The following is a 21,828-nucleotide window of genomic DNA, read 5'->3' on the forward strand; positions in this document are numbered from 1 at the left end:
TCCGCTATACCTTTAAGCAAGCCATTAGTCAACTAATCGCACGTTTATGGGCTATTAATAAGCCATAAATCATAATAATGTACCTTTAATTGCCTATATAAAATACATAGCCTAATCAGCGCTCATATGCACACATAAAGCTTGCCACAACTCACCGTCAAATGTAATGATTATGAATGTGTCGTGAAAAAAACGGCGCCTGTATGTCATGCAGTAAAGCGCGCTCTCCACACAAACACTTGAATATGCGCCTAATAATAGCGCACATTTATCTAGGTTAGCATTAAAGCGAGCGGACTTGTAAAGTTGCTACTACCTACATGTTTCAAGTGATACGCCATATTTGAGGTCGATGAATGTCTATCTAACAAATCATCACGGAGCAGAGGATATGCAGTTTGACAAAGCATGAAGTGACCAAACAAAGCTTCGGAAGTCAGTGACATACAAGAGTTGAATCAATATGGGATCAATACAGTTCTATGTAATCTAATCTAAATTTAATTTGTGCCAATGAGACCACAACTCGTGTCATGTAGCCTGGTCAATGGATTCACATATTGATCAATAATATAAAATATACAAGTATGTGCTCTTAATACAGCAGAAAATACAGTCGTTTGCATGTCTTGATCTCCTACTAACAGCTCTCGAAGTGACAGAATAATCATTTGCCTTTTATGCATCAGGTTGGGTCAAGAAGCGCTAATTTTTTCAAGCCATCTGTCCCAAACTTCCGATACTGAATGACGTTCGAAGCTTCAAACATCAATCACGTGGTATTGTCATTTCGAGACAAGCATCGGTACAGTGTGTGATACAATAGTGCTTTGAAAACTGCATCAGAGCCCCAGTATCAACCGTCCCATCACTAGTGACTTGCGTATGTGTGAAGGTGCCATTGATGTGGAGACGTATTGGGATTGTACAGATACTTACACTGCCATCAAGATGACATCTTTCCTTGGAAGCAAGACAATGCCAGTCCTCATTCTGCATGTGCTGCAAACTGAGACAGTCCAGATCTGTCTCCTAGTGAAAATGTATCGGCCCATCATGAAAAGTAGAATCCGATAAAGAAGACCATGGGCTGTTGAGCAGCTGTCTTGTATCAGGCGAGATTGGGCAAAAAACACCCATGCAAAACTGCAACACTTAGTTTTCTTAATTCCCAAACAATCAAAAGAGTGTAATTAAATGTAAAGGTGATGTGACACAGTGGTACACATGCCCCTGTCGCAACTTTTTTTGCCGTGTTGCAGCCATCACAATCTAAATTTGTTTATATTTACACAATACATTTACGGTAAGTTGGTCAGTGAAAACATTGGAAATATTTTCTTTGTACTTTTGTCAGTTAAATAAAGGTTAAAGAGAATTAATTAACCACAAATTCTTGATTTTATTACATTTTACAAAATGTCCCAACTTTTCTGGAAATGGGGTTGTACATCTGTTCGGTCAAAGTCTCTCCCACCTACATTATTTTTCATAGACTGATATATTTGCTCAGGCAACATTCCAGCAAAGTGTACCAGCACTGTAGGGTCTGATGATGTGAATCAATATATTTGCTTGTACAGTTTCTGTAAAAATCTTCAGTAAATTGATTGTTTACCAAACTAACCACTAGAGGGCAGCAGTTGCTCAGTCTTTAGCAGTTAAAATAAAATGTGTTGTCCTTATGAAAGTATAGGATAGAAGAATAGGATTTAATGTGTATTTGTGATTTTCTTTCTCTCTCTACAGAATGCTGTAATGAAGAACTGTTAGCTTGTTTGGATCATGCCAGCATTCCCATCCTCAATGAGTGATTCAATGGAACAGCTGACTGACTGACTCAAAGCAGCACCGGACAGAGCAAGCAAGAAAACCAGTCACAACTCTTTTATTTCCCCTTTATGTTGGCAGAAAAATCTGAGGAAAAACTCTATTTCCCATGAGACATTTCAATAGAACTGAGAACAGCTCAACATTTCCCTGATCTTCCAGACTTTTTACATCACTGCGGCTGATATTAACATTAATAGTGAAAATCAACCACCTTTTCAGTTTCCACACAATGAATCTTAGGACACAATTGCTTGGGATTCTTGATCTATCTTTTTTTCCCCTTTATGTTGAAAATGTTTGCAATATTTTTGCAATATTTAAGATCCTTCATCTTCCTCTAAAAACCCATGGATACATCTGTTCAGAAACTTGACCGAGATAGAGGGAAAAAATCACTGAAATTTTACCACAAACGTGTTTTTAAAACTTTTTTTTCCCATAAACTCTTGAACTCTGTGCTTTTCAATGGCCTCATCTGTTGAAAAAGCCGGACGAGAAATCAGAGTTAACAGTATTCATATGTGCAATACTGCATGTTCAAGGACATGAAGGATGACAATGTTCAATAGCAAGTTATCAGCATGAACATCTTTAAGTGTAGATGTTGTAAATGATGTCTAGTTCAATTGTTTCCTCTCATAAGTTGTACTTCCATTTTTTGGTACAATGTGTAAATGTCTATAGATGACAAACATGTATATAAATATTGTTTTGCTGACAACTATGAACACACTCATCAGAAAGTACTGCCCCATTTCCAATGTGACAATATTTTGTATTGTCACTTGGTTTTCCTAGCTCATATATTTTATTCTAATGCCATTCTGTTTCATAAAGACGGTTTCAGAAGTCAACAGGCATTTTATAGTGTAAAAAGTGGGGGAAGGAACGACCGATTTCTATACCTATCGAGACTGAAATATATTGTACTAAAACTTTTTCCTCCTGTGTTTTTCTGTCAAAAGATGTTCTGGCTTTTAAGATTATTAAATTTTAGTACCTTTTCATTATTTCTGCTGTTTTGAATTTTTATTGGATTATCTGTCATCTTTAACAAGATTATTTTCCCTCTTTTCTGGTATGTTCTTAAAGCGCTATTACCAGATCGACGGAATAGACAGATCGGCTGTGAAGCAAAGCTGCTTTTTTTTCGGTCTGACCAAAAATGTTAAAATCCTCCATCTCACTGTGTTGGTATTCTGATGTCTAACTTTCTTCTTTTTCTGTACATCACATAAAACCCAATTAGACACAAACAATGTGACAGCCAACAACTTAACATGGCAAAAAGCAACCTGAGGCCTTAAATTCCTACTGTATGTCATCAGTAATTGATGGTAATGTGGAAGAAAATGTGAATATAGCTATTCATAAAGAGTTATGGGGATAAGAAATGGAATTTGACTAAACAAATATAAATATTATGGAACACTCTACTCTAAAATGTTTGGTCCATATCGGCATAGTTCTGGTATTTCAATATGATTGGCTGAGCAGTGTTCTTTACAGTTTACAGACTCAGCACTGGGACATTTGCATCAACTTGCTTGTCTTTGTTTGTCCCAGCCAGGCATTAGTGCTGGGGATTTTTTTTTTTTTTTTTTGTGAATTTCTGCAGTTACATAGTTTAAATCAAGTCACCTTTATTTATATAGCGCTTTATATACACTACTGATTGCTTCAAAGCAGCTTTATAGTGATAACAATGATTCAATGATGCAAACAGGTCATTTCGACTGTACAGTGATTAAGAAAGAAAATGGCGTCATTGTTCAGCTGAAGTCAGTTCATTGTTGATTCAGTTTCATTGTAAAGATCATCAGTTATTAAATTAGTTAATTTCATCTGTTGTGCAGAAAAAGTGATATCGTCGTCTCTGCTGAGGTTCTGTGCCGATGGCTGTCTGTCGACAAGGCCTTCACAGTGGATTGTCTACTTGACAGGATCTCTGCTTACATTCAGGGATGCGTTGTGGTCATGTCTAGATGAAGGTCCACCATCTGATCTGGATACGGACCAGAAACGGCTGACTATGGCAACCTCGGGTGTTAGTTTAGATGTTTTTTTGGGTGTTATAGGAAGTGTCCCCAGTTCCGGCTGACCTAATTTATGCAGCCTAATAATCATTTAACGGATGTGAATCATAGAAATATTGCTGTCTCAGCTGACCATGTCAAGTCACCTTTATTTAAGTAGCTCTTTATACAATACAGATTGTGTCAAAGCAGATTTAAAGTAATTATCAATGATGCAAACAAAATTCAATTCAGCTGTAAAGCAGCTCTAAAAATAAGACGGTGTCATTGTTCAGTTGAAGTCAGTTCAGTGTTGATTCATCAATTATGAAATGAGTTCAATTAGTCAATAAAGCAGCTCTGGAGAAAACAATGTACCGTAATCATCCAGCTCAGATAAGTTTTCATCCAATAATGTCAGTGCATTCAAGTCAATAATATTGGCCAGTTCTCCTCTGGCTAGATGAACAAACATGATGTGGTTAAATTCCAGGCTGCATCAAAAGTCAGAATCTGGAGTGAAGATGCATAAAGATTTGGATACGTTACGTCAACATTTGGTGTGAGGGGAGTTGAAGCTGGCTTAAGGGTCTCTGCAGAGGACTTGTCTGGTTCTCGTGTTCTTCGAGAACCAGAATGCTGACCACAACATTCTTTTAAATAGACTCGAAAATTATGTTGGCATTAGTGGAATTGCATTAGCATGGTTTAAATCATACTTATCTGACCGTTATCAGTTTGTAGCAGTAAATGAAGAGATGTCTTATCGATCAAAAGTTCAGTATGGCGTACCACAAGGCTCAGTACTAGGACCGTTACTGTTCACTCTGTACATGCTACCCTTAGGAGATATCATTAGGAAGCATGTCATTAGTTTTCACTGTTATGTTGATGATACTCAGCTCTATATTTCTTCACGCCCTGACGAAACTTGCCAATTTACTAAATTAACGTAATGCATAGCTTATATAAAAAAACTGGATGAATAGTAATTTCTTACTACTTCATTCTGAAAAAACAGATTCTAATTATTGGACAAAAAAACTTACTCACGTAATAACCTAGAATACTGTCTAACACTTGATGGCTGCTCTGTCAAGTCTTCGTCGTCGGTTAGGAACCTGGGTGTGCTCTTTGATACCAACCTTTCATTTGAAAGTCATGTGTCTAGTATCTGTAAAACTGCATTTTTCCATCTTAAGAAATATATCTAAATTACGTCATATGCTCTCAATGACAAATGCGGAACAATTAGTTCATCCGTTCATGACATCAAGGCTAGATTATTGTAATGCTATTATGGGTGGTTGCCCTGCATGCTTAATAAACAAACTATAGATGGTCCAAAACGCAGCAGCTAGAGTTCTTACCAGAACCAGGAAGTAGGACCATATTAGCCAGGTTCTGTCAACACTGCATTGGCTCCCTATTAAACATCGTATACATTTTAAAATATTGCTGATTACTTACAAAGCACTAAATGGTTTAGCTCCCCAGTACTTGAGCGAGCTCTTAACGCTTTATAGTCCTTCACGTCTATTGCAATCTCAAAATTCCGGCCAGTTGATAAAACCTAGAATATCAAAATTGACTGCTGGCGGTAGATCCTTTTCCTATTTAGCACCAAAACTATGGAACAGTCTTCCTAACATTGTCCAGGAAGAAGACACACTCTGTCAGTTCAAATCTAGACTAAAAACACATCTCTTTGACATAGCATACACATAACACATTATAAACTTCTATAATTCAATGTTAGGATGCATAGATTAGGTCAGTGGAACCGGGAACACTTCCCATAAATCCTGATGTACTCGTTACATCATAAAAAGGATGGCGTCCGTCAACGCTAATATTAGTCTCTGTTTATCCCGAGGTTTACCGCAGTCTGCCAGATTCAGGCCGTATCCAGATCTGATGAAGGATCTGCGCCTGGACACGACGACAACGCAGTCCTGAAGTGTCAACTAGTCTCTCCCCTGTGTAGGCCTCCTTCCCTTTACCTCTGTACAGATAAAAAACGCTGTCAAAATAATTCCAATTCACATGGCTATGCGGAAGCGATAAATAATTCTGTATTATAAATTAAGGTCAGGCCAGACAAGTAATTTGTTGAGGTCAATTTGTAAAGAAAGACTACACGTCTGCGCACATATACACTCACCGGCCACTTTATTAGGTACACCTGTCCAACTGCTCGTTAACACTTAATTTCTAAGCAGCCAATCACATGGCGGCAACTCAGTGCATTTAGGCATGTAGACATGGTCAAGACAATCTCCTGCAGTTCAAACCGAGCATCAGTATGGGGAAGAAAGGTGATTTGAGTGACTTTGAACGTGGCATGATTGTTGGTGCCAGAAGGGCTGGTCTGAGTATTTCAGAAACTGCTAATCTACTGGGATTTTCACGCACAACCATCTCTAGGGTTTACAGAGAATGGTCCGAAAAAGAAAAAACATCCAGTGAGCGGCAGTTCTGTGGGCGGAAATGCCTTGTTGATGCCAGAGGTCAGAGGAGAATGGCCAGACTGGTTCGAGCTGATAGAAGGGCAACAGTGACTGAAATAACCACTCGTTACAACCGAGGTATGCAGCAAAGCATTTGTGAAGCCACAACACGCACAACCTTGAGGCGGATGGGCTACAACAGCAGAAGACTCCACCGGGTACCACTCATCTCCACTACAAATAGGAAAAAGAGGCTACAATTTGCAAGAGCTCACCAAAATTGAACAGTTGAAGACTGGAAAAATGTTGCCTGGTCTGATGAGTCTCGATTTCTGTTGAGACATTCAGATGTTAGAGTCAGAATTTGGCGTAAACAGAATGAGAACATGGAACCATCATGCCTTGTTACCACTGTGCAGGCTGGTGGTGGTGGTGTAATGGTGTGGGGGATGTTTTCCTGGCACACTTTAGGCCCCTTAGTGCCAATTGGGCATCGTTTAAATGCCACGGCCTACCTGAGCATTGTTTCTGACCATGTCCATCCCTTTATGGCCACCATGTACCCATCCTCTGATGGCTACTTCCACCATGTCACAAAGCTCTAATCATTTCAAATTGGTTTCTTGAACATGACAATGAGTTCACTGTACTAAAATGGCCTCCACTGTCACCAGATCTCAACCCAATAGAGCATCTTTGGGATGTGGTGGAACGGGAGATTCGCATCATGGATGTGCAGCCGACAAATCTGCGGCAACTGTGTGATGCCATCATGTCAATATGGACCAAACTCCCTGAGGAATGCTTCCAGCACCTTGTTGAATCTATGCCACGAAGAATTGAGGCAGTTCTGAAGGCAAAAGGGGGTCCAACCCGTTACTAGCATGGGGTACCTAATAAAGTGGCCGGTGAGTGTATATATTCAAACGCGCATACCTATAGGCTAAACGCTTAATACGCATGTACACGCCGTCAGTGTTTTCACACGTTTTTTCAATACTTGCTCCTTGGAACCTATTTCAAGGTTTGCGTTCTTGAGCCACCAGGCACTGTTTTGTGCAAATGAGCGGGCCGGAGCGCTTTAAGGGTTTTCTGTTAGAACGGTGTCGTGTTAGCGGCCCCTAAGTTAATAACTGACTTTGATCAATCAAAACTAACTTTAGCTGGACAATAATTTTATTCTAGAGCTGCTGTAAAGCCAAACAATCTCTGTTACTTTAATTTCCCATTAGCACTGTAAAGCTGCTTTGAAACAATCTATATTTTTAAAAGCGCTATATAAATGAAGGTGACTTGACCTGACTTCGATGCTGGTCTGTGCCAATGGCTGTCTAGTCAACGAGGTCTTCACAGGCGCTCTGTTTCTAGGGCTTGTCTTGTTGTCATGGTCTCCTCTGACATTCAGGGCTGTTGTGTCCATCCCTTTATTACCACATATTCTGACGGCTACTTCCAGCAGGATAACACTCCATGTCACAAAGCTATACTCAAATTGCCTCCACAGTCACCAGATCTCAATCCAATAGAGGACCTTTGGGATGCGGGGGAACAGAAGATTTGCATCATGGATGTGCAGCCGACAAATCTGCAGCAACTGCGTGATGCAATCATTTCAGTATGAACCAAAATCTCTTGAGTAATGTTTCCAGCACCTTGTGGAATTTATGCCACAAAGAATTAAGGCAGTTCTGAAGGCAAAAGAGGGTCCAACCCGGTTTTAGCAAGGTGTACCTAATAAAGTGCCAGTGAGTGTATGTTCTAAATGTGAATTTTGTCGTTGTTGAGCACACTAGCTTATATATAACCTTAAGACTTTCAAAATTGCTCCGCCCCGCTCTTGGAGGTCAGGCTGTGAATGAGCATTTCATTGGTTGGACCTACTGCCCCGACATGCCCTCTTCACTGTACAAGTTGGTATTTTAAGTCTGAATGTGGGATGTGCAGATATTTTCATTGGTTAAGGTTAATAATAAGGATAACAACAAGACTTTCAGTCATAACCAACAATGTAACTTATAATGGTTATTGAACAAATCTTTTGAAATGAAAAGATTCAGACCAGATATCAGGGCTGCGTTCAGCCCCGACAAAACGTTGCACGTTTTTTAAACAGAAACGGTGATGCGTTGAACGCACTGTTCTGATGACGCAAGAGTTGCAACTATGGCAGCTGAGAAGGCCATTCTTTGTGTTCTTTGTGAATAATTTTCGGAGCCTGATGAAGTCGGTATAAATATGTGTTTAATACTACAAAATATGCCCAATGTTACAGTTACTGCACTTGCCGCCCAGAACACAAGAGAACATCCCAATCGTGTGAAGGGATTTGTGGAAACTGAAATGGAAGCACACATTTTACCTAATTCAGACTAAAACACATCTATTTAGCCTCACATACTGACTTTATTTGTAGTTCATACTGTTTTAATACCCTGTATTTTCTTTCTCATTTTTAGGAAAAGCACTTAATTACCATTGTTTATTTCTACCAAATGTCATACACTTGCAATGAACTTGAACATGCCCCAGATATACCAGATATCAGATATATATTGATATATACCAGATATTGAACTTCTCAGACCACATTGCTAGAACTGCCCTGTGGCGGAGCTGAAATGGCTAATTGAATTAATGACATCTCCGCCCATTTCCGATGTTTAAGGGAGAAAAGGAAATGAGGTAATGAGATAAAAAGGAGAAATTTAAACTAAAAGAAAAAAAAGAAGTGTGGAAAGAGACGTGAAGTTTGTTGGTAAGAGTGGGCTTTGTCAAGGTGAGAACCGAAAAGCCTCAATGCAAGCCGAACGCCAAATGAAAGCAATCACATGAACGAACTGCTGGTAGTTGGAAGGTGGAATATTAAAGAAGGAAGGTGTTTTTCACTTACCTGGGTGGCGGTGACGCAGTCAACAGCGGGTAGATCGCTGTGCCTCTGCTGGAGCGGATACTGGAGAGTAAGCCGGTTTCCGTATCGATTGTCTTCAGCGCGGATCGTTTAAAAATCCCAAAGCGAACTGTGTTAACGACCCTGGATCCTGGTGCTGTTTTCCGTTGACGACCAACAGTTGTTCACATTTGCTGAAAGTTAGCAGTTTGCTGGATACGTGGCTGGTCTCACACCATTCACCCACTTACCACTCACACAATTCACCTCTGCACTTTCCACACCCGGTTTATCCAGGTTCCTTTCCAACTAAGGAACATTTTTATTTTTATTTTATTATTTGCTCGTTTTGTTTATGTTTGTAGTTTGGCCACAAAAACAAAGGACTGTCATTTCTTATATTTGCTTTTGGGAAAAATATGATTATGTCCCGAGAGGAATGAACTGTCGAATCTGTGTTTTGTTTTTTATGTAAGATTATGCAGCCTTGACAACTTCAAAGAGTTACATTGTTGGGGTTTTCTCTAAGATGAGAAATTAAAGTGGATATGTGTGTGTGTGTGTATATATTTATATATATATATTTGTTATTTCTTGTGAAATACAGACAGTTTAAACTGAATCCTATGTACTTTGTGCTTATTTCTTTAAATTTGAGTTGGTATTTAGGCTATCTGGGTTCTCTTACGAGAGATACTCTCGTACTGCGTAGTAAAACTACGCTTTGGGGAAAATCCTTTTCCTAAAATTATCCTTAATTTTGTATAGATGTAAAACGCGTTGCCGCAGCATACAGACCTAGGCGAGACAGCTCGCGCGCCGATTGGCTGCTGTGCTGGCAACTGCTTAAGCCTATCGAGCGAGACCATGAGTGACGTCACACCCATTGGGGGCGCTTCGCGCCCTTCTGCGTCACGTCCCGCCGAAACGGGCGTGGCTTGGGGCTATAAATTGCGCTCGCAGGCTTAAATCTGTGATTTTTAATCCTTCAGCGAAGTCTCCAACATCGCTGGATCCGAGGAGAAGCCGCGCCGTCGACAGAAGCAACTCAGCGGGACGAGTCAGAAGCTGCTGGCCACGCCGCCTTCACCGCCTTCCCAGCTGCGCTATCCGGCGCCTATATCCTTTCTCTATCTCTGTGTGTGTGCTCGCCGGCGCGATCACACACCCCATCTTCTAAAAGAGCAAACGTCTTTTTAAAGATGGTTTCCTGTGGCTCGTGCGGAGCCTCACTCATCGACGGGGACCGCCATCTTCTCTGCGTTTCCTGTCTGGGTGAACAACACGCTACTCTTGCGCTCGCGGACGGCGGCTGCCCTCACTGCGAGCTGTTGCCTTTAGCGACTCTGCGGACTCGCTTGGCATCACTGCAAGAGCCTGTGTTCACCGCTGTTGTACCGCGCCGTAAAAAGCGCCGTGCTCAGCGGAACCCGGAACCCTCCCCCAGCCGCCATAGCTCGCCGGTGCGCCCGTGAGCTGCGTCACCGGCTTCATTCCTGTCCATCTCCGCCGGACAACGGCCGCAGCCTGCCGCCGTTTCTGTCGCCGACGAGGATGAGGTCGACGCGATGCTGAGGGAAGGCGATTCCTGCTCTCTCCTGGCGTCGGGCGGCGAGGATTGGGCGAGCTCTGTGGACCTCGCTCCTCCTGCACGCTCATCTACGGGAAAGAGAGTGAGCATCGAGGCGGAACTGATTCGCGTGCTCACTCTGGCCACGGCGAGCCTTGGCCTCGAGTGGGTGTCGTCCGAACAGCCCCCCCCCAACCGACTGGACGGTTACTTCCTGCCCGGGGAGCGCTCATCTCCTGCTTCAAAGCCAGCGCCGTTTCTTCCTGAGTTTCACGAAGAACTCGCTAGAGCTTGGAACTCCCCGTTCTCGACCAGGACACGGTCCTCTGTTTCCCTGGCGTTCTCCGCTGTCGACGACGCTAAAAACAGAGGATACCTTTCTCTGCCGCCAGTCGAAGAGCCTATAGCAGCGCACTTATGCCCGCCCTCCGCTGGACGGCGTGCTAAGATGGCGCTGCCCTCTAAGGCTTGCCGCATGACGTCATCCCTGCTCCACCGCGCTTTCGGCGCTAATGGACAGGCTGCGTCAGCGTTGCACACGATGGCCACGCTACAGATCTTCCAGGCCGATCTCCTCCGCAAGCTGGACGAGAGAGGGGCTGACGCGATCTGTGTGGCGGACTTAAGGAGCGCTACGGACCTCGCTCTCCGCGCTTCAAAGTCTGCAGCACAGGCCATCGGACGGAGCATGGCGGCGCTCACTGTGTCTGAGAGGCACCTCTGGCTCACGCTTTCAGACATGCCGGACGCGGAGCGCACCGCCTTCCTCGACGCGCCGCTTTCCCCTGCGGGCCTCTTCGGTACCTCGGTCAAAGACTTCACTGACAGGTACGCTGAGGTACAGAAAGCGACACAGGCTATGAGGCACTTCCTCCCGAAGGGCTCCAACTCTGCAGCAGGCCGTGCGAAACCGTCTGCTCAGAGTTCGCAGCCTAAGCCTCCGCCCAGCGCCTCTTCTCAACGCCGCCAGAACCAGAGCTCGAGACCGCGCTCTCGATCTTCCAGCCGCCGCCCCGCGACGCGTGGCCCGCGGCCGAAGATCGCGTTGAAACCCGAGGCCCCGAAGTCATCCTAGCACTCCTAGGAAAACGACGGTGTTCAGGTCCCGCTGCGGCCGGACCCCCACCGAAGTTTGCCGCTCGTCCAGTCCCAAGAGAAGTGACTGGTCCAGTGTATATAGCAGTCAACACGCCGGTCTCATTGCCCGCTTGCCTGCACACAACAGCCGTTTTCACGGCTACCCAGATAAATCCTTTAAAGAGCGTATTTTCTGGTGTCCCGGCCACGGCCGATGGTGTTTCATGTGTAGTAAGACTGCCCACTGTAATGTGCCCATCCCTACACACAAACACAGCCCCACACACAGGGCTCGCGCACATAAAATCGACCCAGATCGATTGCGCAACAAGCGTAGCAAATGTGCCCACGACTCAGTGCCCACTTATGCTACCTCCTGCACGTTTCACAGTTTCTGTAAAAACGAAACTGGCGTGCAGGCGCTCTGCCCAGGCGAGCGATGCTATAAAGGTGGTAAATGTGCCCGCTCCCCCGCGCCCACACCCACACACAAGCATCACAATTCCTGTGGAACTCGTCCAGCCCTCTCCCTCCCAGTTAACAACTGTAGAGGGATCGAGCGCGGACATTCTGCCCGCTGTCGTCAGCGCGGCCCCCGCCTCAGATGTTTTGAGCACGGCGCTTACGTCACAGCTCACCGAAGCCGCTGTATCGAAAGCCGATCAGAGCGCGCTTCAGCCCCTATCAACCCGTGCTGTTGCATGGGCGAAGCTCCCCGGAGTCTCGAAATGGGTGCTAAACATCATAAAAGAAGGCTATTCGCTGCAGTTTCGCCGACGCCCTCGCCGCCACGCGGCGCGCGTCGAAACCACAGTGGGCTCGAATGTAGCACACCTACTTCGAGCCGAAATTCAGAAACTGCTGAGCAAAGGGGCTATAGAACCCTTATCTCAAGCTCAGAGCGAAGGGGGTTTTTACAGCAGATACTTCCTAGTACCCAAAAAAGACGGGGGTCTCAGACCCATACTAGATCTGCGGCAACTGAACAAAGTGCTTATCAAGCGCCAGTTCAAGATGCTCACAACCAGAAAAATCCTCGCGCATGTTCGCCAAGGGGACTGGTTTGTGTCAATAGATCTGAAGGACGCGTATTTTCAGATACAGATTGCGTCACGTCACAGGCGATTTTTGAGATTCGCCTTCGAGGGTCAGGCTTATCAGTACCCAGTCCTGCCGTTCGGCTTGTCCCTAGCACCCCGTACATTTACAAAGTGCATGGACGCAGCGCTCACACCCCTCAAACTCAGGGGCGTTCGAGTGTTGAACTATTTGGACGACTGGCTCATTCTAGCCCAATCTCACTCAGAGATCATGGAGCACAAGGCCATGTTACTGAACCACCTCGACAGTCTCGGTTTAACAGTGAACTGGGAAAAGAGTTCGCTAGTGCCCAGTCAAACCATTTTGTTTCTGGGGATAGAAATGGACTCGCTGTCAATGACAGCGCGACTGTCACCTCAGCGCACACTGGATGTTCAGCGCACAGTCAGCTCCTTCCGCTGCGGCGCTATAGTCCTTCTCAGGAGTTTTCAAAGGATGCTGGGTCTAATGGCCTCAGCATCTTCAGTCCTCCAGCTGGGCCTGCTGCGCATGTGCCCACTGCAGTTCTGGCTCAAAGAGAGAGTGCCTCACAGGGCGTGGGCAACCGGTCATCTTCGCCTCAAGGTCGATCAAGCGTGCATCACAGCTTTGAACCCTTGGGGGTCGAAAGACTGGTACCATTCAGGTGTAAGCCTGGGGACTTTTTCGAGACTGAGGGTGGTGTCTACGGACGCATCCAATGCAGGATGGGGAGCGCTGCTCGAGGGCAGACCGCTTTTCGGCCTATGGTCAGAGCGAGAGAAGCTCCTCCACATAAACTGCCTCGAAATGTTAGCGGTGTGCAAAGCGCTCACGCGTTTTCACCCCCTGATAGCGGGATGCCATGTTTTGATATGTTCGGACAACATATCAGTGGTATCCTACATAAATCGCCAGGGCGGCCTCAGGTCCCTGATGCTATACAGGCTGACCAGGCGCCTTCTGATTTGGGCGCGCAGCAACCTGCGCTCGCTGAAAGCAGCACACGTGCCGGGTCGCCTGAATGTAGGACCAGACAGACTGTCCAGGAACTACATTCCGACAGGGGAATGGTCTCTACACCCACAGACGGTACAACTACTGTGGAGGAGATTCGGCAGAGCGGATGTAGACCTGTTTGCGTCTCAGGAGAACGCTCACTGTCCAGAATTTTTCTCGAAAAACAAGGACGCCCTGACCCATTCGTGGCCTCGTCGTCCTCTCTATGCTTTCCCCCCTGTCTCCCTCCTAGCCCAGGTGGTGGAGCGGATCAGGGAGGAAGGATGCTCAGTGCTGCTTATAGCGCCGCTCTGGACGAACCAACCATGGTTCCCAGCTGTGATGCAGTTAGCGAGCACCGCCCCGTGGCCAGTGCCTCTGAGAAGGGATCTCCTTTCTCAAGCCAATGGCTCGATTTGGCATCCCCACCCGGAACTATGGTCCCTTCACGTGTGGGCCATCAACGGGTATCCGCTGACCTCCCTCAGGGAGTGTTAAACACGATCACGCAGGCCAGAGCTCCGTCTACGCGACGTCTCTATGCCTCTAAGTGGTCGGTATTTTCTGGTTGGTGCACAGCTCGTGGTGTGTCACCCCCGGATTGCGGAGTGGCAGAGGTTCTCTCCTTCCTACAAGAGCTGCTGGATAAGGGCAGGTCCCCTTCCACGCTCAAAGTATATGTAGCGGCCATAGCGGCTTTTTCCGAAAAGACGCCTGGTCAGTTTATAGGAAGGAACGATTTAGTCATCCGGTTCCTTAGAGGAGCTAGGAGGCTGAATCCTCCCAGACCTCCCACAGTTCCCATATGGGACCTTTCTATGGTTCTGGAAGCCATGAAAGGTCATCCATTCGAGCCTGTACAGGAGATTGGTTTAAAACACCTGTCGTTCAAGACGGTGTTTCTTCTGGCTCTCGCTTCAGTGAAGCGCATTGGGGACTTACACGCGCTTTCCGTGAGCACTGCGTGTTTAGAGTTTGGGCCTAACGACTCGAGGGTCATACTCAAACCTATGCATGGTTATGTTCCAAAATCCCTTAATACTCCGTTTAGGGCACAGGTGATTTACCTGTCTGCCATACCGGTTGCTGGGGAAAACGTGGACGAAAGTTTTCTCTGCCCGCTCAGGGCATTGAGAGCATATGTGTCGCGCTCGTTTGTTTTCAGACAGACGGAGCAACTTTTTGTTTCGTTTAGCGGGCGTTCTAAGGGACTAGCCGCTTCGAAGCAGAGCCTATCCAGATGGATAGTGGACGCAATAGCTCTAGCATACACTACCAAGGGCGTGCAATGCCCGTTGGGTGTCAGAGCACATTCCACGAGAAGCATGGCTTCATCGTGGGCCTGGTCAAGTGGGATTGCCTTGCAAGATATCTGTATGGCGGCAGGCTGGGCCTCCCCATCTACATTTATAAGGTTTTATAACCTAGAGGTTCCTGCTCTTCAAGCCAGGTTACTATCGGTCTAATTAGGCCAAAAGGGGCTAGACTGAAGTTCAGTCTTGTTATATATGGCTATTATAATAGCAGGGCCGCTTAAGCCGCCTTTTTTCGGAAGATAGTGGCTAAACCCTCTTCTTCCAGGATTCCCTGTGAGTCCCTTGGTGATTATGCACTGTATGAACCCCGGCTGGTCGCCTTGGGTCTATGGTGTCGGATCCCAGCACGCACGACGTTTTACATCGAGTTCCCCAAAGCGTAGTTTTACTACGCAGTACGAGAGTATCTCTCGTAAGAGAACGTACTCGGTTACTAACGTAACCTCGGTTCTCTCTAGAGAGAGGAACGAGTACTGCGTATCATGTCGTGCGTGCACTCTGTTGTACTTCACTGTTAAAAATCACAGAGTTAAGCCTGCGAGCGCAATTTATAGCCCCAAGCCACGCCCGTTTCGGCGGGACGTGACGCAGAAGGGCGCGAAGCGCCCCCATTGGGTGTGACGTCACTCATGGTCTTGCTCGATAGGCTTAAGCAGTTGCCAGCACAGCAGCCAATCGGCGCGCGAGCTGTCTCACCTAGGTCTGTATGCTGCGGCAACGCGTTTTACATCTATACAAAATTAAGGATAATTTTAGGCTTCAGTATTCTCGTGGAAAAGGATTTTCCCCAAAGCGTAGTTTTACTACGCAGTACTCGTTCCTCTCTCTAGAGAGAACCGAGGTTACGTTAGTAACCGAGTACGTTCTTTCTCTTAAAAATATTGACAGGATTACTCCTGTCTGGCGCCCGAACTTACCTCGTATTTGGACTTATTATCGGGCGTGCACCGTTACAGCCCGGTCATGTAGATTTGCCTTGCACAACATTAGGAGGATCAGGTCCTTCCTAACAGAGCATGCTACACAACTCCTTGTCCAAGCGCTTGTTCTATCCAGACTGGACTATTGTAATGCTCTGGCTGGTCTTCCAGCTTGCTCTGTCAAACCTCTGCAACTGATCCAGAATGCTGCAGCCAGAGTGGTCTTTAATGAGCCGAAGAGAGCACACGTCACTCCTCTCCTCACAAAATTGCACTGGTTGCCAGTTGCCAAATTCAAGTCACTGACGTTTGCCTACAGAACAACCACTGGCACTGCTCCCTATTACCTAAACCCATTACTTCAGACTTATGTGCCATCCAGAAACTTCCGCTCTGCAAGCGAATGTCGTCTTGTGGTACCATCTCAAAGAGGCACAAAATCTCTTTCTCTGACCTTTACCATGACTGTTCCCTGCTGGTGGAATGATCGACCTAACTCAACCAGAGCTGCTGAGTCAGTAGCCACTTTCAAGAAACTGCTGAAGACGCATCTTTTTTCGGCAGCACTTGATCCAGTAATACTAACAGTTTCTCTTCTATTATATATTTTTTTATTTATAAATGTTACGTCCCCAGAGAGCTGGGTACGTATTATAGTGATTCTTTTCTGGCATTGCTTGTGGTTTTTGTGTTTGTATTTCTTCTAACAGGTAAGATGTCTTCTGTAACAGTTCCGGCAGCTGATTGGTGGTTCAACGGCTGATTGGATCTTGGAACTCCTCCCGCTCATCAGTGGCTGCAGCTGGCTGGGCTCTTTAAAAAGCCTTGTTTTGAATCGGTTCAGTCTCTGCTCTGGGTGTGGTTGGTATTCTTTTGTGGGGATCTTTGTGACTTGTAGATAACTTTATTGTTCTCTATTGAGATTATGATTGGGACATTTGACAATGCTTTGACAATGTTTTAATCTGATTTGTTAGCTAGTAAATCTAGTTTTGTGTTCCACTTTTGGAACTTGTGAACAGCAGGACTGAGCATTTGATGTTTGTGAAATTATTATTATTATTTGTGTTAACTTTTTCTTTTTTCTTTATTGTTTATAGGGAGTTGGGGGAGTAGATTTAGAGCTACCCCGGGGTATACATCACCCGTATGCATACTTCTCTGTCTAAAAACACCAGCTAGACCTGGGCGGACCACCATCTGTAAGTTTGGTTAGGGTGCCTTGATCGTGTGCCAGATAGGTGATGTGTATAATTAGAATAGGTTAGCGGTGGGGTATCTTTTGTTTATTTCTTTTCTTTGGTTCGTCCAGCTCTCCCCTTTCTCCCTGAAAATTATTTATCATTCACATTATTGCCGTGGCAAAAATAAAAGCTTAGTTTGTACGGTATTTGGAATTTGTGTCCTTTTCTCGCACCACAACTCCATACCTCCTTTACTGGCATTTGTGGGCCCGAGCGGTGGGTTATCAGGTTCCCCTCCCTTTTGGGGGCTGGAACGTAACAGATGGGGACTCGTCCGGGATCTTGGTGCCCCGTTGCTCGGACCAATTGATGCTTGGTGATTGAGGTGTGGTGTTGAGGTGTGAAAAGGCTTAGTAGTGTTGTTTGGCATAGTAGTGGTTGTTCTATCCTATAGTTGGTTAGTATTTGTAGTTGTCTGAATAGTTTAAGAGTGTACTGGAGTTGGGGTGAGTATGGCGGCTACTTCAGATGTGGCAGGCTTTATTGCAGAGCCCTCATTGGGGTCATTGTGTAATCTGCGTAAGGTGGATCTATTTTCACTAGCAGACTACTATAATCTAACAGTTGATAGGCAGGCTCGTAAAGCGAATCTAGTAGTGATTAAAAGCCATTTATTGAGTCTGTCAAGGGCAGGAGTTATGGCTGTGGAGGATGTGGAAATAGAAGATGAAGGGGAGGACGAGGGCGTCGTAGAGAATCTCTCGCCTGCACGGCAGAAGGGCGGTGTGGGGGATAGAGATGCTCCGGTGCCTCGAACTCTGCCAAAGTATGACCCATTTTCTCCTGTGGTCCCTGAGTCTGTAGAGGTCGCTCGGCTAAAGCTGAAAACAGCCCGTCAAGAAGCAGACCAAAAAGACAGGGAAGACAAAAGGAGGTATGAGATAGAAATGAGAAAAATAGAGGCAGACAAGGAAGCTCGAATTCACATTCGGCGAATGGAGCTTGAGGCTGGGGTGTCTCCTTACTCAGTTGGCAAGCCAGGTCATTTTGATGTAGGGAGGAATATTGCGGTTGTTCCCCCATTCCGTGAGTCTGAGGTAGACTCATATTTTTCCTCTTTTGAACGGGTAGCTGCTGCCTTACAGTGGCCAAAAGAGGTTTGGCCTCTACTTCTCCAATGTAAGCTAACTGGGAAGGCCCAGGAGGTTGTGGCCTCTCTCTCCATAGAGGATAGTTTGCGTTATGATGTGGTTAAAGCTACTGTACTGCGTGCCTATGAGCTGGTGCCAGAGGCTTATTGACAACGATCTAGAAACTATAAGAAAAGCGGTAGTAAAACATTTGAGTTTGCCAGGGACAAAGAGTACTTGTTTGATCGCTGGTGTGCAGTGAATTTATCTGACACTATTCTTGAACGGGTTGAACCTGTAGATGTAGAACCTAAACCAGAGGGGTTACCTTCTGTGCAGGTTGAGAAAAGGGGGTGCGGAGTCGCTCCCCAGTTATATGTGTTGTCTTCCATCACACCAGAGAAGCTGATTGAGTGGCAAAAAGAGGATGTCAGCCTTAATAAATGCTTTGATTCTGTGGTCCCTCTCGAAAAGGCAAAAGTACAGGGGGCTGCTTACCTTGTGGACGCTGGTGTTCTAATGCGCAAATGGACTGCGCATAATACCGGTGAGGACTGGGATACAGTTTGGCAGGTAGTTGTTCCATCTCCACTACGACAGCAAGTATTGTCACTGGCTCATAACCCTGCATGGTCCGGACATTTAGGGGTAACTAAAACTTGCAACAGAGTCCTCCGACATTTCTTCTGGCCGGGATTAAAATCGGACATTGTGCAATACTGTAAAACCTGTCATATGTGCCAACTTGCAGGAAAAGTGAACCAACCTGTTCCTCGTGTGCCACTTCAACCGATTCCCGTGATTGGAGAACCGTTTGAGCGGGTGATTGTTGACTGTGTGGGTCCATTGCCAAAAACTCGAACAGGTAACCAGTTTCTGCTTACCATTATGTGCAGTGCCACTCGGTATCCAGAGGCTATTTCTCTCCGGACAATTACAGCTAAGACAATTATAAAGAGTATGATCAAGTTCTTTTCCACCTTTGGTCTCCCCAGAGTGATCCAGACGGATCAAGGAACTAATTTTATGTCCAAACTGTTTTCTTCTGCATTAAAAACATTGTCCATATCGCATCAGGTCTCCAGCGCTTGCCATCCAGAGAGTCAGGGGGCTCTTGAACGCTGGCACCAGACCATCAAAACCATGCTGAGGAAGTATTGCATGAAAACAGGTGCTGATTGGGATGAGGGGGTGCCCTTTGTTTTGTTTGCTGTAAGGGAAACAGTGCAGGAATCGTTGGGGTTCAGCCCAGCTGACCTCGTGTTCGGACACACACCTAAGGGTCTGTTAAAAGTGTTAAAGGAGCATGTTTTATCTGATGCGCCTAGTAGCACCCCTAAAAATGTGTTACACTTTGTAAGTCAGATGCGGGAGAGGCTGCATGCTGCCCGCATGCTAGCTCAGAAGTCTCTTCTCAGTCACGAATGAAAAGACAGTATGACAAACAGGCAAAAGACCGTGCGTTTTTGCCAGGGGATCAAGTACTGGTTTTGTTACCAATTCCAGGTTCATCACTGTCTGCCAGTTTTTCTGGACCGTATGTTGTGGAGCACAAAGTTAGTGATACTAACTACATTATTAAAACACCAGATCGCAGGCGCTCTTCTCGTTTGTGTCATGTTAACATGCTGAAAGCCTATCATGTGCGTAATTCTTCCGACAATCCCTCTAGTGTTCCGGTCCAGTCTGCAGGATCCAGTGTGGTGTTGGTGGTACCTGTGCCTACAGGGGACCTAGAGGAGAACAATAATGATGGTTTGGAATTGCGTCACTCATTACAACAGTGTAAACGTCTTGGTAATTCAGAGATGCTACAAAACTTACCTTCGTTGATGGAACATTTGGATGGCAGTCAAAAAGATGATCTTGTGTCTCTAATACAGTCTTTTCTTACTGTGTTTCAGGATGTACCTAAGAGCACGTCTGTTTTGATGCACGATGTGGATGTTGGCAGTACATCTCCTATTCGCCAACATCCCTATCGGGTAAATATAAAAAAAACGTGAGTTAATGAAAGATGAGGTTGACTACTTGTTAAAACATGACGTGGCAAAACGTAGTCATAGTGCTTGGAGCTCTCCGTGTATTTTAGTTCCAAAACCGGACGGTACGTCCCGTCTATGCACGGATTACCGTCGAGTCAATGCAGTAACTGTGCCAGATTCCTATCCGCTGCCCAGGATAGAAGACTGTATTGACCGGATTGGTTCGGCTGTTTTTGTAAGTAAACTCGATTTGCTTAAAGGTTATTGGCAGGTGCCTTTAACCCCACGGGCTTCTGATATTTCGGCTTTTGTGACCCCCGATACCTTTGTACAGTATACGGTTATGCCATTTGGAATGTGCAATGCACCCGCTACATTTCAGCGTTTAGTTAACATTGTGTTTGATGACGTCCCTAACTGTACAGCTTACCTTGATGACGTAGTAGTATACTCACCCACGTGGGCTGAACATCTATCCATGTTGAGTTTGGTGTTCCAGCGGTTGGAGAACGCTTCGCTAACCCTCAACTTGGCTAAATGTGAATTCGCTAAGGCTACTGTAACATATCTGGGGAAACAGGTGGGTCGTGGGCAAGTGCGTCCCATTGCTAGCAAGGTGGAAGCTATTGCTAGTTATCCTGCCCCTAAAACATGCCGTCAGTTGCGTCGTTTTCTTGGAATGATGGGTTACTACCGGACTTTTTGTAAAAACTTTTCAACGGTAGTAGCAGCCCTAACCACTTTGCTCAGTCCAAAAATATCTTTTAAATGGTCCGCAGAGTGTAACTCTGCTTTTGAGTCAGCAAAAGCACTGCTTTGTAGCGTTCCTGTGCTAACTGCTCCTAACTTTGACAAACCTTTCAAATTGGAGGTAGACGCCAGTATGGTAGGGGCTGGGGCAGTCCTTGTACAAGAAGATAAGGATGGTGTAGATCGGCCATTCTAGGATGTTCAATCCATGCCAGTCCCGGTATTCTACTATTGAACAAGAAACGCTTGCTTTATTGTTGGCCTTACAGTTTTTTGAGGTATATGTCGGTTCTAGTGTTGTGCCTGTAAGAGTATTCACAGACCATAATCCTCTTACATTCCTCAAAAGAATGTACAATCAGAACCGTCGTCTTATGCGGTGGGCTCTGATCCTACAGGGATATAATGTCTGCATCACTCATGTCAAAGGAACATCTGACGTGTTGTCCCGTGTGTACCAAGACTAAATGGTGTGCAAATGGTGGTTTGCACAACTTTTGGGGGGAGGCATGTTACGTCCCCAGAGAGCTGGGTACGTATTATAGTGATTCTTTTCTGGCATTGCTTGTGGTTTTTGTGTTTGTATTTCTTCTAACAGGTAAGATGTCTTCTGTAACAGTTCCGGCAGCTGATTGGTGGTTCAACGGCTGATT

General features: G+C 45.6%; 1 protein-coding gene across 1 annotated transcript in view; it reads left to right on the top strand.

The window, feature by feature from the left end:
* rap1ab (RAP1A, member of RAS oncogene family b) overlaps positions 1 to 2,111 on the top strand; it is a 42,689-nt gene extending 40,578 nt beyond the window's left edge. Inside the window, exon 8 of the mRNA XM_056244088.1 lies at positions 1,750 to 2,111. The gene's annotated coding sequence lies outside the window, so the exon portion shown is untranslated. The remainder of the gene's footprint in view (positions 1 to 1,749) is intronic.
* Positions 2,112 to 21,828: the final 19,717 nt, after the last annotated feature.

Source organism: Rhinichthys klamathensis, unplaced genomic scaffold (assembly GCF_029890125.1).
Source record: "Rhinichthys klamathensis goyatoka isolate OS25496 unplaced genomic scaffold, OSU_Roscu_1.1 h1tg000907l_1, whole genome shotgun sequence".
NCBI classification, from domain to species: Eukaryota; Metazoa; Chordata; class Actinopteri; order Cypriniformes; family Leuciscidae; genus Rhinichthys; species Rhinichthys klamathensis.